The 14,237-nt window shown below is 42.0% G+C and overlaps 1 protein-coding gene and 1 pseudogene across 1 annotated transcript in view; both read left to right on the top strand.

Moving 5' to 3' along the window:
* CDH23 (cadherin related 23) overlaps positions 1–14,237 on the top strand; it is a 648,000-nt gene that overhangs the window by 372,727 nt on the left and 261,036 nt on the right. The window lies entirely within an intron of this gene.
* Positions 291–391, top strand: LOC137096751 (U2 spliceosomal RNA; annotated as a pseudogene).

Raw genomic sequence — 14,237 nt, 5'->3', positions numbered from 1 at the left:
ATTTAAAAGCACGGACATGAAGATCGAGGATATCCCCTTCGTTCGGTCTGACTTCCTGGTGTTGTTGAAGAGAATTCCTTTTCTTTCTTGTATAAGAAGTTTCAATTTCTGTTATCACTATGTTGTTTTTGGCATTGTCTCTCTCTTTCCTTCTATCCTTTCCATCTGAAATAATCGTTTATTAATGTCCAGTCCGTTTCTTTTTCTGCAAATCCTTTGCTTTTCTGTATTAAAAAGCTTAATCTGTCCATATTTCTTATGTCCATAAGTTTGATTTCCCATTCTTCTACATCGCTTCTCGGCCTTTTGGCTAAGATCAAGTATAGTATCTGTTCTTATCAGTTCAAAGATAAAATTTTAAAACACTGGGAGATAGTACAATGTAAATTATCGGGGAGGGGGATCCGGGGATGAGGAAGGATTTAATTGCACGAACCATAAAATAAAGTGCTTCTGAGGTCATTTTATGCAAAGTTTGGTCAGGAAGTATCTTACATTCAATCATTGAAGGCACATTGGAATAACCAGGTTTTCAGGTTCCTCCTGAAGATTGCCAGCATGGGGACTTGCCTAATATCTCTGTGAAGTGAATTCCAGAGCCGGGGGGGGGGGGGGGGGCACCACAGAGAAGGCCCTCTCGTCCCCACAAGTCAAACTTGTGATGCAGGCGGGAGCGAGAAAAGAGCCTCTCTGGAAGATCAAAGAGGTTGTGTGGGTTCGTAGATGGAAATGCGGTTGCGCAGGTAGGCGGGTCCCAAACCATTCAGGGCTTTGTAGGTCACAACCTGCACCTTGAATAGGGCCTGGAAAATAAATGGCAGCCAGTGGAGCTCCTTAAACAGGAGGGTTGACCGCTCTCTGTAATTCGCACCAGTTAATAATCTGGCTGCCGCCCATTGGACCAATTGGAATTTCTGGGCCATTTTCAAGGGCCCAGAAGGGCAATAGTCCAATCAAGAAGTAACTAAGGCGTGGACCAGTGTAATCCTACATACCTGATTACATAGTGCATGCATTCATAAATATTTACATGGTGTTCCTTTTTGAAAGTTATGGAGACTTGGCCTTGGGTTTTTGCATGTTAATTCTGTTGTAAAAGCAAATTGGCAAATGTTCAACTCTGGCTGAAAATCAGATCATACCCATATCTTTCACATTCCAACATTTTTTGCAGGAACGTAACAATGTGTAAGTGGCATTTCTTAGAAGTGACATTTATTAAGAAAAACCTGAATTACGGAGTTCTTAATTCTTTAAGAAAGAAACATGTTTATATGACAAAATGGTGGAGACTACCAGGTCTACTACTCTTTGGCAAATTAATACCAGTATGTGCCGTCACGCTTGGGGGCTATTATTCTTAATGAAGGAGGGATGGACGTGGCATCTTACCCCCAAGGGATTGCTTCTTGCCCTCCTTTAGGAAACTGGAACTCTCAAAAACCCAAAATGCTGTAAATAACTCAAAATAAGTTTTATTGATCATAAAGAGTTATTTCTTAAAACAATAAGCTGGAAACTTCAGAGGGGTGAAGGAAAATATACGTTACAGTCTCAATTAGTCATGGGTCCGAGGTGTTTGAAGCTGAGAAGCCTCACCAAGTTTCCTTTTTCCTCAATGGCTATGAATGCCGGAGCAAATCACAACCCCAGTTCAGATGGCCTATGTTTTGAAGACTCAGGATCTTCCTTTGGTGCCAAAAAAACCAGTTTGAAGGCGCTTGAGACTTCCAACATCGTTCAGGTTGGTCTGAACATGAAGCACAAGTCTCAAGGGTAAAAAACCTCAGAACTGGTGCTAAGAGGTAACTTAAATCAGGGTCTTTTAGAGTCAAGTCTCTTACGTCCATCTGGTACAAACTCTGATGGCAGAATGAAAAGAAAGGAAGCACTCCCCTCCTGCAGGAAGAGGTGGAGCCAAACAGTACTGATTGACAGCTATAAGCAACCAATCCATTCAACTATACATAAGCAGGGTAAAAGGGGCAGGATTAAGTATGATACAACAGTTTAAACCTTACAGCTAACAGTTCTATACATAGGTGGTGCCACTAGCACCATCACACAGTATCAGTAATGAATTGTGGAATTAAGCATAGGTTGTCAATAGACAGACTGTATCTATGCACATCTTTGTCCTCATACCCCTACCCCACCTGCTGTTTGGTATTTTATGGAAAGAAACAAGATGGAAGCATCAATAGGAGAACACAGAAGGATAACAAAATAGGAGATAATGCTTCAGGGCCCACTATAAAATCCATTTAATGAGTCAGAGTGATCACACAATAAAAGCTTCATCTGGAAGGAGCTGTAAGGGCTCCTCCAGATTCAAGAATATCTGGCTGTATGCCTTGTATTAGTGAAAATATGAGACATGGGAAGCACTATGGTGTAATTCATGGGGATCAGGAAATGCAGTACCTTTAAGCTATGTAGTATGCTAGTGATGCAATCCAGATCGTACACGGTCTCAGGTTTTTTTTGATATAAGCATTTTCTTTCCTGTGAGAAATCCATGGATTTGGTCACATTAAAAACAAGATTTTTATATTCCTTGTTGGCTTTTTCTCTCTTTATGTAAGGTGTGACTTGCTAAGAAACTTCCATCTTTTCTAGAAAACTAGACATCCTGTGAAATGAAAATTGTAACAACAATAAAATGAAAGGTGTCCAAAGTGTGTGTTCTGACTTCTTTGCTTTGCCTTCTGTCAAACAACAATAACCTGTATTATTTCCCTTGCTGCTTCTATAAGATATATAAGACTGTACAGCATGTGACTCAATAACATCTTCATTCACACACACACACCATGCTCATTTTTACCCTATCCCAATTTACAGTGATATATATATATATTTCTTTAAAATTTTATTATTTAAAAACTGGGTCTGAAGAGAAGTAAGCAATAAAGAAAGGGCTGTATGTTTTCCCCGCATCTTGAGACAATCGCAGCCTGAATGTGTCAAATGCATTTTGCCTTGGCAGGGCAATGATGTTTTTGAGTCTGACGATTACACACATTATTGCCGTTACAGGTAAAATGGTAGATCCATCAACGGCAGTTTGTGAGACAGCAGGACAGGCAAGAGAACAAGCAGCTGCCCTTGTGCTTGTGTGGGTGGAAGGTACAAGAACTAGTGAAATTCACATAGTCTTCTCATAAAGAAAAGAAATCAGGCAGGAGATTGCCCAGCAGCCCTTTCTATTTAACGAGCCTTGTTTCACATAGGAAATCCCAGAATTAGGAATGTGGGCTGAACCTATCTTTGGTCCCATCAGCAATTGCGAAATGAAGCCAGTTCCATCCTATAGACCAGGGCTCCTCAAACTAAGGCCCGATGGCCAGATACGGCCCTCCAAGGTCATTTACCCAGCCCTCGCTCAAGGTCAGCCTAAGTCTGAAACTACTTGAAAGCACAACAACAACAACAACTATCTCATCAGTCAAAAGCAGGCCCACACTACCCACTGAAATACTAATAAGTTTATTTTATTGTCGAAGGCTTTCATGGCCGGAATCACTGGGTTGTTGTAGGTTTTTTTGGACTATATGGCCATGGTCTAGAGGCATTCTCTCCTGACGTTTCGCCTGCATCTATGGCAAGCATCCTCAGAGGTAGTAAGGTCTGTTGGAACTAGGAAAAGGGGTTTGTATATCTGGAATGACCAGGGTGAGACAAAGGGCTTTTGTCTGTTGGAGCTAGGTGTGAATGTTTCAACTGACCACCTTGATTAGCATATAATGGCCTGACATTGCCTAGAGCAAACTTTTGTTGAGAGGTGATTAGATGTCCTTGTTTGTTTCCTCTAATAAGTTTATATTTGTTAAAATTGTTCTTCATTTCAATTATTGTATTGTTTCTAAGTGTTTTTGCACTACAAATAAGATATGTGCAGTGTGCATTCATTCACTTTTTTTTCAAATTAAAATCTGGCCCTCCAACAGTTTGAGGGACTGTGACCTGGCCCTCTGTTTAGACCTCTGCTATAGAGCCACTTTTCTGACCTTGCTCTATGTAACCTTCTTCTTCTTGCAAATCCCCCCTCCTGCTTCCTATATGGGTGTCAGTAGAGGAAAATTATGCTTTCCCAACCATTGTCCATCACTGAGGTAAGCACTTACAAATGCAATTATAAAGGGCCAAATGGGGAAATTAGTTTTGCTAGTAATACTAGCATTCAGTAGCATCACCAGCCTTGGTATAAATCATTACCTCATCAATGACCAATCCATGTATTTGGAAAGCCTACTTATCTTGTTACCTCTGTCCTTTTGCACTACTCTTGCACTAAATGAAAAGGAACGTGCTGGCTTTGTTGTTCTGGACTAGGGATGTAAATCTTTATTTCATTCTCACATGGAAGAACAAGGCATTTCAAACATTTTCTTCTCACTTGGCAAGAGTATGGGTTTTTCTCTTTGAGGCTCCTTGAGAGTTGAGGCCAGGGTGTGTGTGCTGGTGCGGCTGTATCAGGAGCTCCAACTTTATTTGCTTTGTATTCAATGTTTGCTTGCAGTCCAAGGTTTCAGGGACTCTGCAGAAAGGTGGCTTCCTTTGGTTGCAGTTGTAGGACAAGTCACCTGTCCATCATTGTTAAGTTTTGGTCCCGCCCCTTGCTCAGGGCAATTGGGAAGGGAAGGGAGCCATTTGTTAGTTAGTCTCAGCAAGGAAAGCTAATGTACAGGACGTGTGCAAGCTTCCCCTGTACAAAAGATTCAACCCTTAAGACTTTCCGGGGGAGAACAGTCTTAAGAGCCTCCAAAGATTCTAAAGATTTCCAGGGAAACAGCCCTAAAGCTTTGAAGAATTTTGGAGGGTAACAGTTTGGAAGACCAAAGATCTCCAGCTGGAGAATATCTAAGCCTTTACTGGTAGGCTCAAGAAGTAGTTCGACCCGGTAGTGGAGCCCACATCAGTAAGGGTTAGATTACAGTCAGCCTGGGAGAAGTTAAAAAGGGGATTTTCCTTTAAAGTAAAGAAGAAGTTATTGAAGACAGTTGCCTGTCCTTCGTGGGCAAGTTTAGGAAGCCACCAGTTGCATAAAAGCCTGGAAGCATTTGGTTAACTTTTTTGAAGACAAGAAAAGTTTCTGTTTGATTGTTCATTAATAAAGGACTTTGTTATACTTCACAAGCCATCTGAAGATCATTTGTGGTGGAAAACCTCTGAGAACTTCTCTTTGGGGGCCCTGGCTTCCCGCTGGGCAAAGGTTGCACATCCTGTTCTAAAGGAAATTCTTTACAGACCCAGCACGTGACAGAAAAGTGCGGATGGTAATATTGAATTACCGGCTCAGACTATCCCTCTCTCCTTTCTCCTCTGGGTCTTGCATCTCTCATTATAAAGGACAACTTTCAATCCAATTGGCAAAGGGAGATAGTAGGCATCTCTGTGTCTATCCCCAGAAGTACTAACCAGCATGGAATATGACCAAGCCAAATCCCAGATCAAACAATGAATAACAGACATGGAGCACCAAACAGATCTATCTAGCACCCCATCCTTTATTACTGGTGCAGACAGTAGGGGCTATACCTCCCTATGGAATATCTTACTGTGTTGGAGGTAGCCAGCCATCGGAGAGCCTTAACCTTGGCATGATGCCATGTGCTTCCTTCTGCCATACAGGAAAGTCATTACCAGAAGACCCCGTACTCTGAGAGGCTGTGTCCCTTTGACTCAGGTTACATAGAAACAACGGAGCATGTGCTTCTGCAGTGCCTGTTTTATGGAAACATTCAATGTTGTCTCATCTCACCGTGGACAATTAAATACCCAGGATGCTCTGGACAATTCTATGTACCATATATTTTGGCGTAAAAGTCAGGAGTTGTCTTATACGTGGAAGCCGTCTTATACGCAGGAGAAGTCTTATACACAGGAGTCTTCTTATATGCTGGAGTACCCTTATGCATGGGAGTAGTCTTATATGCGGGAGTCGTCTTATAGAGCAGGTGCTGAAACTTCCAATCCAGATTGGAGAATCTGTGGTTGCTGCATATTGTGGGGGGAGCTCAAAATTGGCAGTGGCCACATTCCTGCTGTGTGCATCAACTGTATGAAAGCATTAAGAGTGACGCTGTACAAGTGTGGTAGAAGAAAATCCATTCATCAGGATCCATGGACTTAATGCTGTCCCAATGGTGAGGTGAATGGGCACCTCACTGGGAAGGTGTAAGTGAAGGATGGAGCAAGCTGCAGGCATCTGGGGCACCCGGGGTATGGAAAAAAGAGATAGAGTGACCCTGGGCACAGAAAAACACACCTCTTTAACCTGTCTGGACCGCCCTTGTATCCTATTACCGTACCTCTTCCTCTGTCTCTCAGATCTCGCTCCTGAAGACTGCAGTGAAGTGGTGCAGGTGCGCATTTGCGAGATCTGAGAAGCAGAGGAGGTACAGTAATAGGAAAATTACCATATTGAAATCAAATCTGATGCTTTTAAAAATTTTATTTGGTGTGTGCTGGAAGAGGGGTAAGTATATCCCAAACTCTATATTTTTAACTGGAAAAGTTGAGGGTCATCTTATACGCCCAGTCGTCTTATATGCTAGAATATATGGTAGCTCTGCTGCTCTCAGACACAAATTCGGATGTGACGTACAACGTCGCTAAGATCTGCACGGCTGCAATTAAAATCTGGAGGATGATGATTGAGGTTTAAAAGACCTAAGCTTCACCTCTGGAATATAGATGGGAAATCAGATATAGACTGATATTCATAGTGTTGGATATTCCCCCCTCCCCATTGCTATTCCCACTACCTCTCTTTAGATTGCCTTCAGATGATCTCATGGGTTGAGTTAGGTTTTAATAACTACTTGTATGTGGTTTTTAGCTTAGATTTTAAAATTTGTTGAAGTTTGAAGTATATAACCCCTTGGGCTTGATGTGGATATGCAGGACTGGGTCCCCCTGTTATGATCTGGCCATCGACTGTAATAAAGTTTACTTACTTGCTCTTTGAGGAAAAACAAAACCCATGGGGCGAGTTTCAGAAAAACTGTTGTTTTCTGTGCAGAAATATTAGGTTTTGTGCAAATTGCAACAAAAAAACTTGGAATAATCTTTCAGGATATCACTTGATGTTTTGGGTCTTGTCTACACTGGTTCTATATTCTAATTTCAATCAGAAGCTGTATCTGGATGTCACACAACATCCAGGGACATCTGCTCAGAAATACAAGTAGCTTGGTTGTACCCTGCAGTAGGAGAAATGAGGGAATGCTCTGGAGTTTCTGCAAATGAGTGTGGGAAATGACTAGTTCAGATTCGAACTGGTCAACTGTCCATACAACCTGATACCACCCCTCCCCCTTTCTCTGCACTTTGCAGGGCTGTGTTGTCTCTGTGGCTGAAGCATCTGGGCAAGTAGTTCCAGAGAGCTCCTTTCAGTTGCCATGTGCCTTTGTTGAGGTCAGTTGCTAAGCACATTTATTGAGGTCAGCAATTGGACCTGGTATCTGCTGGGAGCTTTTCAGAGCTCTCCACTAGCTGCTGTGGTAACAGAGTTGACAGTCCAGGTCAGGGTGACCATTCAGTGAGTTCAATCTGGTGGATGGTTTGTTCTCCAAATCCTCTGTTTGGTATGGGAGTGGAGCATCTGAACTGTTTTGTGGAATCCAGGGCTGGTTCAAAGCAGAAATACTCTGGATTGTTCCCATATTTCTGTGTCCCTGTAGATAATAGTAATAGTAGTAGTAATAATAATAATAATAATAATAATAATAACAACAACAAGAAGAAGAAGAAGAACAAGAACAGCATCTGCCAGCTGCAGAAGGCCACCTTACTGGGATCTGCACACATTATTCGCTGATACATCACACAGTCCTAGACACTTGGGAAGTGTCCGACATGTGATCCAAGTCAACAGCCAGCAGAGTGTCTGCTGTGGACTCATCTTGTTGTGTTTCAAATAATAATAATAAATAACAAAGAAAAAACATGGATGTGTCTCACAAATTGAACTTTGAAAAAGGAGACGGAGGGCCTGATTCTGGCAGCCCAAGAACAAGCCATTAGAACAAATGCCATCAGAGCCAGAATTGAAAAGTCGACAACAGATCCCAAATGTAGACTCTGCAAGGAAGTAGATGAAACAATAGATCACATCCTCAGCTGCTGCAAGAAGATTGTGCAGACAGACTATAAGCAGAGGCATAACACCATTGCTTAGATGTTTCATTGGAAATTGTGTTCAAAACCTTTGCCTCGTTATATATGGCTGCAGTGTGCACTCACAGCCAGTTGTCGTCTTTGCCCAGCTTTAACTCTCTTAAACACCATTGTTTGTCTCTCGCCAGAGTGGTAAAGGCCAGCATTTAGAACCAGAAGGATCACATTTAGTGAATTCCTCATGGTACATTTTTGCAATTGCAGCTGGCAACCAAACTACATTTATGTCACACAGTAGCTAGAATGAATGGAGACTGGGATGGGTGGTTCTGCCTGAATAATTCTCTGATTTAAAAAATAATCATTCTAATAATGTTTGTGAGGAATATGGAATATTCAGATGGTATCTCCCAGCTCTGCCGTATCTTTTTTTTAATGTATTAATATGATGTGCAAAGTAATACCCCCAAACCTGGTCTCACTCTCAAACCTGGTCTCCCAGGGCTATTTGGCAGAAAGGCCATCTGGATACCCATGGTCAGATGAACCAGCCACATTTGTTTGCTGTAGAGTCAGAGAACTATCTGCCAAGGAAAGTATAGGATTGAACATGAGGAGGTAGCCACCTTGAATGACCAGCTCGTTAGCCTTCTCCCTAATGAGGTGGAACACATTTTGTCCAGAAGTACAAGGAACCTTTCCCAGAGCCATGTTCTGAGCCAATGAAAATTGAAGTCTGTATTTTTTGAGGCCATACTGTGACAATAACCTACCCATGAGGAAATTGCAACTCTCTTAGCCTCCAGCTGGCAGGGCAGGGTAAACACCTGGAAGGTCTGCCACATGGGGTTGAATGGCTGCAAATTGATAGGTACATTGTGTCCTACTAGGTAACCACTGCCAGACCAAGCAGTGATATTACTGAATAGGAAGAGAGCTGAATTAAAGGAAACTAGAGAAAAAGAGATGAAAGAAAGGGTTGCTGATTTTGAAGGGAGAAATCAAACTGATGTCATCCTTCTAGATCAGGGGTCCTCAAACTAAGGCCCGAGGGCCGAACACGGCCCTCCAAGGTCATTTACCCGGCCCTCGTTCAGGGTCAACCTAAGTCTGAAACGACTTGAAAGCACACAACAGCACACAACAGCAACAACAATCCTATCCAACAATTGGCGAACATTGGCCACAGGATGATTTTATTACTGTTATTGTATTGATGTGATGTTTTAACTAGTGACAATTGTTGATGTTAAATTGTAAATTGTATATTGTACTTTGTGAATTGTTGGGCATTGAATTGTGCCTTTATTGTAAGCCGCCCTGAGTCACCCCTAGGGGGTTGAGAAGGGCGGGGTAGAAGCACTCCAAATAAATAAAAATAATAAATATGTCATCAGCCAAAAGAGGCCCACACTTCCCATTGAAATACTAAGTTTATATTTGTTTAAATTGTTCTTCATTTTAATTACTGTATTGTTTTAAAGTGTTTTTGCACTACAAGTAAGATATGTGCAGTGTGCATAAGAATTCATTCATGTTTTTTTCAAATTATAATCCGGCTCTCCAACAGTATGAGGTACTGTGACCTGAACCTCTGTTTAAAAAGTTTGAGGACCCCTGTTCTAGATCTTCTTCCAATAAATGCATATATTCTGAACTGATAGTAACAATAATAATAATAATAATAATAATAATAATAATAATAATAACACTTTATTTGTACCCCGCTACCATCTCCCCAAGGGACTCGGTGTGGCTTACATGAGGCCAAGCCCAAACACAACAATACAAGCAATAATAACAACAATACAAGCAATTAAAAAACATAAACAATAAATACACAACAATATCAATAAGACAACACACAATTAAAAACAGTGGGAAGGCCAAATGTAGAGTTAAAATTGGAAATAATGCTGGGACATGGACGAAAGGTGATACTGGTGTTTGTGGAAGGGTATACGAGCAGACCTAAAGAAATGTAAAGTGCTTTAAAGGACAAAGTGCTATGGGACCATTATTCTGGAAAGGCACACTGGAACAGCCACGTCTTCAAGCTCCTCCTGAAGACTGCCAGACTTGGAGCCTGTCTCATGTCTTTAGGGAGTGAGTTCCAAAGTCGAGGGGCCACCACCGAAAAGGCCCTCTCTCTCGTCCCCACTAATTGCGCCTACGATGCTGGCGGGATCGAGAGCAGGGCATCTCCGGATGATCGAAGGGATCGTGTGGGTTTGTATACAGAGATGCGGTCACGCAGGTAGGCAGCTCCCAAACCGTTCAGGGCTTTGTAGGTAAGAACCTGCATCTTGAATTGGGTCCGGTAGATGAATGGCAGCCAATGGAGCTCCTTGAACAGGAGGGATGATCGCTCCCTGTAAGGAGCCCCAGTTAACAACCTGGCTGCCGCCCGTTGGATCATCTGAAATTTCTGGGCCGTTTTCAAGGGCAGCCCCACGTAGAGTGCATTGCAGTAATTCAGTCTAGAGGTGACTAAGGCGTGGACCACTTTGGCCAGATTCGCCTTTCTGATGTACAGTCGCAGTTGGCGCACGAGTCTTAATTGTGCAAAGGCCCTCCCGGCCACCACCAACGACTGAGCCTCAAACGTAAGTGAAGAATCAAGGAGGACCCCCAAACTGCGGACCTGTGACTTCAAAGAGACTTTAAAATAAAACATTTTCTTAAACGACTTTGTCTGTGGCTTTCTAAAACTTTCCTCACATGGCATGTTAAAATTCACTTCCGAACTTGATTGATTTCAAATTCTGTAACCCTCAGGTTAACTGGTTGCCCTGTACAAGTAGTGTAGTTTGAATAGACTTGTGCAAAATATCTTAAACAGGGGTACAAAAGTCACTTTCCTATAACACTTAAGTATCAGCAGTTTGTCTTCAGTGAAATATAATTTTTTTAAAATAGGGAAATATTCTCATTTTTCTGTGCTCTGCTTCGCCAAATGAAAATGGATTTTATTAATTTCTACAAGCATTGTGCTACCAGCAAATGCATAATCCACAGCTTCAATTTATGGAGAAAGGTTCTTGAGATTTCTGCTCAAAAGTGTGTGTCTGTGTGTGTGTGTGTGTGTGTGAGAGAGAGAGAGAGAGAGAGAGAGAAGGTGCATAATTTCAAACACAAGTAATGATACAAAAGTGCCCTTCCAAATAAGATATTGCTTTTCTTTTAATTCTTAATATTAGATTGTTTTGGTTTCATTTTTGAACAGATGAGGAAAAAAATTACACAGAATACATAACTAGAAGTGATGCAAAAATCTCTCTGCATAACATAGAACTATGGTCAAGAAGTAGCCAGATTATCTGCTGTGGGTTTGCTTTATATTCTATTTTATCTGCCTCATTTTTTCCCCTAATGCTCATGCTTTCTTCATCTGCTGTTGCATGTTTTAAGTTACCACCACCTAGGGCAATGTTTCTCAACCTGGGGATCGGGACCCCTGGGGGGGGGGGTCGTGAGGGGATGTCAGAGGGGTCACCAAAGACCATCAGAAAACACAGTATTTTTTGTTGGTCATGGGGGTTCTGTGTGGGAAGTTTGGCCCAATTTTATCATTGGTGAGGTTCAGAATGCTTTTTTATTGGAGGTGAACTATAAATCACAGGAACTACAACTCCCAAATGTCAAGTCTCTTTTCCCCAAACTCCACTAGTGTTCACATTATTGAGCATTCATGCCAATTTTTATCCAGATCCATATTGTTTGAGTCCACAGTGTTCTTTGGATGAAGGTGAACTACAACTCCAAAACTCAAGGTCAATGTCCACCAGTATTTTCTCTTGGTCATGGGAGCTCTGTGTGCCAAGTTTGGTTCAACTTTATCGTTTGCGGAGTTCAGAATGCTCTTTGATTTTAGGTGAACTATAAATCCCAGCAACTACAACTCCCAAATGACAAAATAACCCACCTACCCCCAATATTCAAATTTGGGCGTATTGGGTATTTGTGTCAAATTTGGTTCTGGGAATGAAAATACATTCTGCATATCGGATATTAATATTACGATTAATAACAATAGCAAAATTACAGTTATGACGTAGCAACAAAAATAATTCTATGGTTTGGGGTCACCACAACATGAGGATCTGCATTAGGAAGGTTGAGAACCACTGACCTCAGGCATGTCTACACTAACAAGAAAACCCAAGCTCACTGCAAATCTACCACTGCCTGTCCCCATGATGAGTGGGAAATTTCAGTTAGTACCCTGGGGTTTCTTGCCTTAATCTGATTTTGTTCCACCGTAAGCAAAGTCAAGGGATACTCTGGAGTTAACAGAAAATTCCTGTTTATCCTAGAGCTTTATGGCAATGTGGACAGTTGGATAGGGTCTGTTTTGGACCAATCTGCTATCCAGATGGACATGACTGCCATCTCTCTTTCCTTGTGTTAATCAGCATAGGGAAAGAGGGTGGTCTGTCCTACATGTTGATGTTGCTGCTCCCCATCCACCACAGAATGGGGCATTTACACAATCACCAAGAAGGAGAGAATTGATTCACATCCCCCATTCAGACATCAGCAGATTAACAACAATGGCCAGGCACTGAGCTTCATGGCTAGTGGGGAGTAGCAGCAGTGACATGGAGAATGAGGTCGCAAACCAATGGCTGATGTGGTCCTGGATCCGTCTGGATACTCGCTCCAGATTCAGCTTGTACATTCTGGATGCAGGGCTGCTCCAAGACAGATTTACACCAGAGTAAGCAGCCCCCAGTGGCTCAATGGGTTAAACCACTGAGCTTCTTAATTTGTTGACCAAAAGGTCGAATCGGGAGGGTGGCATAAGCTTCTGCTGTCAGCCCCAACTTCTGCCAACCTAGTGGTTCGAAAACATGCAAATGTGAGTAGATCAATAGGTACCACTCCGGCGGGAAGGTAACGGCACTCCATGCAGTCATGCCAGCCACATGACTTTGGAGCTGTCTATAATAATAATAAACCTTTTATTTATACCCTGCTACCATCTCCTGCAGGACTCGGTGCGGCTTACAAGAGGCCGAGGCCGAGTCTACGGACAACGCTGGCTCTTTGGCTTAGAAATGGAGATGAGCACCCACCTCCAGAGTCAGACACGACTGGACTTAATATCAGGAGAAAACCTTTACCTTTACCAAAAGCAGCCCTAGAAAAGTTTTAGCCATTTGTGAGCTCTCCAAAATTTGGCAAGGGCAAAACTAAAACAAGAAAGCTCTTATTCTGTGCAAGTCTTAACAACCAGTTGAAGTTTGACTTGAAATGCATTCTGACACTGTTTTTACTCACATCTATCAACCTCTTACAAGCTCAGGCAGAAATCAATTTAGAGAAGAAGGTAAAAAGCAAGATAGTTTGGGAATTTATTCCATATTTCTCATTTCAAAATACAAATTTGTCCCCTTCGCCTTTGCTGCCATTCATGCATATTTTATATACTGATTAGAGCCAAGATTTTAAAACACCCACAAATCTTGTTTTGCTCACCAGGAATGACACTGTGAGCTTTGCGCTTTTTCCTAGGAAGGTTGATGTTATCCTTTGCCATGCCCAGCTTGAAAAGATTTGCAAGGGCAACATTGTGAAGATAAATGGCTTAAGATCCTACCTGGAGTGTAAAGAATTCCTCCTGCCCATTTTCTTTTGCTTTTGCATTCCAATAGTCGTTGGAGCAATTATTATTATTATTATTAGTAGTAGTAGTAGTAGAAGTGGTGGTAGTAGCCACATCTCCCTATGACTGGGCAACAATGTCATCAGTTATCCCTTGTGATTTGTTTTTCCACGTAAAGGTCTTCATTATCTCCTTGTACAATGATTCCCATCTAGTGCAGTTGACTTCAATCCTGCAGTTTAGCCCCATAGCCAGTTTGTGGCAAGAAGTGGCTGGTAACTCGGGCTCCTCCTTTACAAATATACTTCCTCTACTTCCTACCTCACCGAGGGTTTTAATGTTTTTAACATTTTATCCCACACATTTGGCCCGCCCTCTGTGATTGATTTTATTATGTTATTTTGTATTTATTGTCGAAGGCTTTAATGGCTGGAATCACTGGGTTGTTGTAGGTTTTTTCGGGCTATATGGCCATGGCCTAGAGGAATTCTCTCCTGACGTTTCG

Source organism: Anolis sagrei, chromosome 3, assembly GCF_037176765.1.
Source record: "Anolis sagrei isolate rAnoSag1 chromosome 3, rAnoSag1.mat, whole genome shotgun sequence".
In the NCBI taxonomy this organism is placed as follows: domain Eukaryota; kingdom Metazoa; phylum Chordata; class Lepidosauria; order Squamata; family Dactyloidae; genus Anolis; species Anolis sagrei.
The sequence above is the reverse complement of the archived record's forward strand: the minus strand, read 5'-3'. Positions and strand labels throughout refer to the sequence as shown.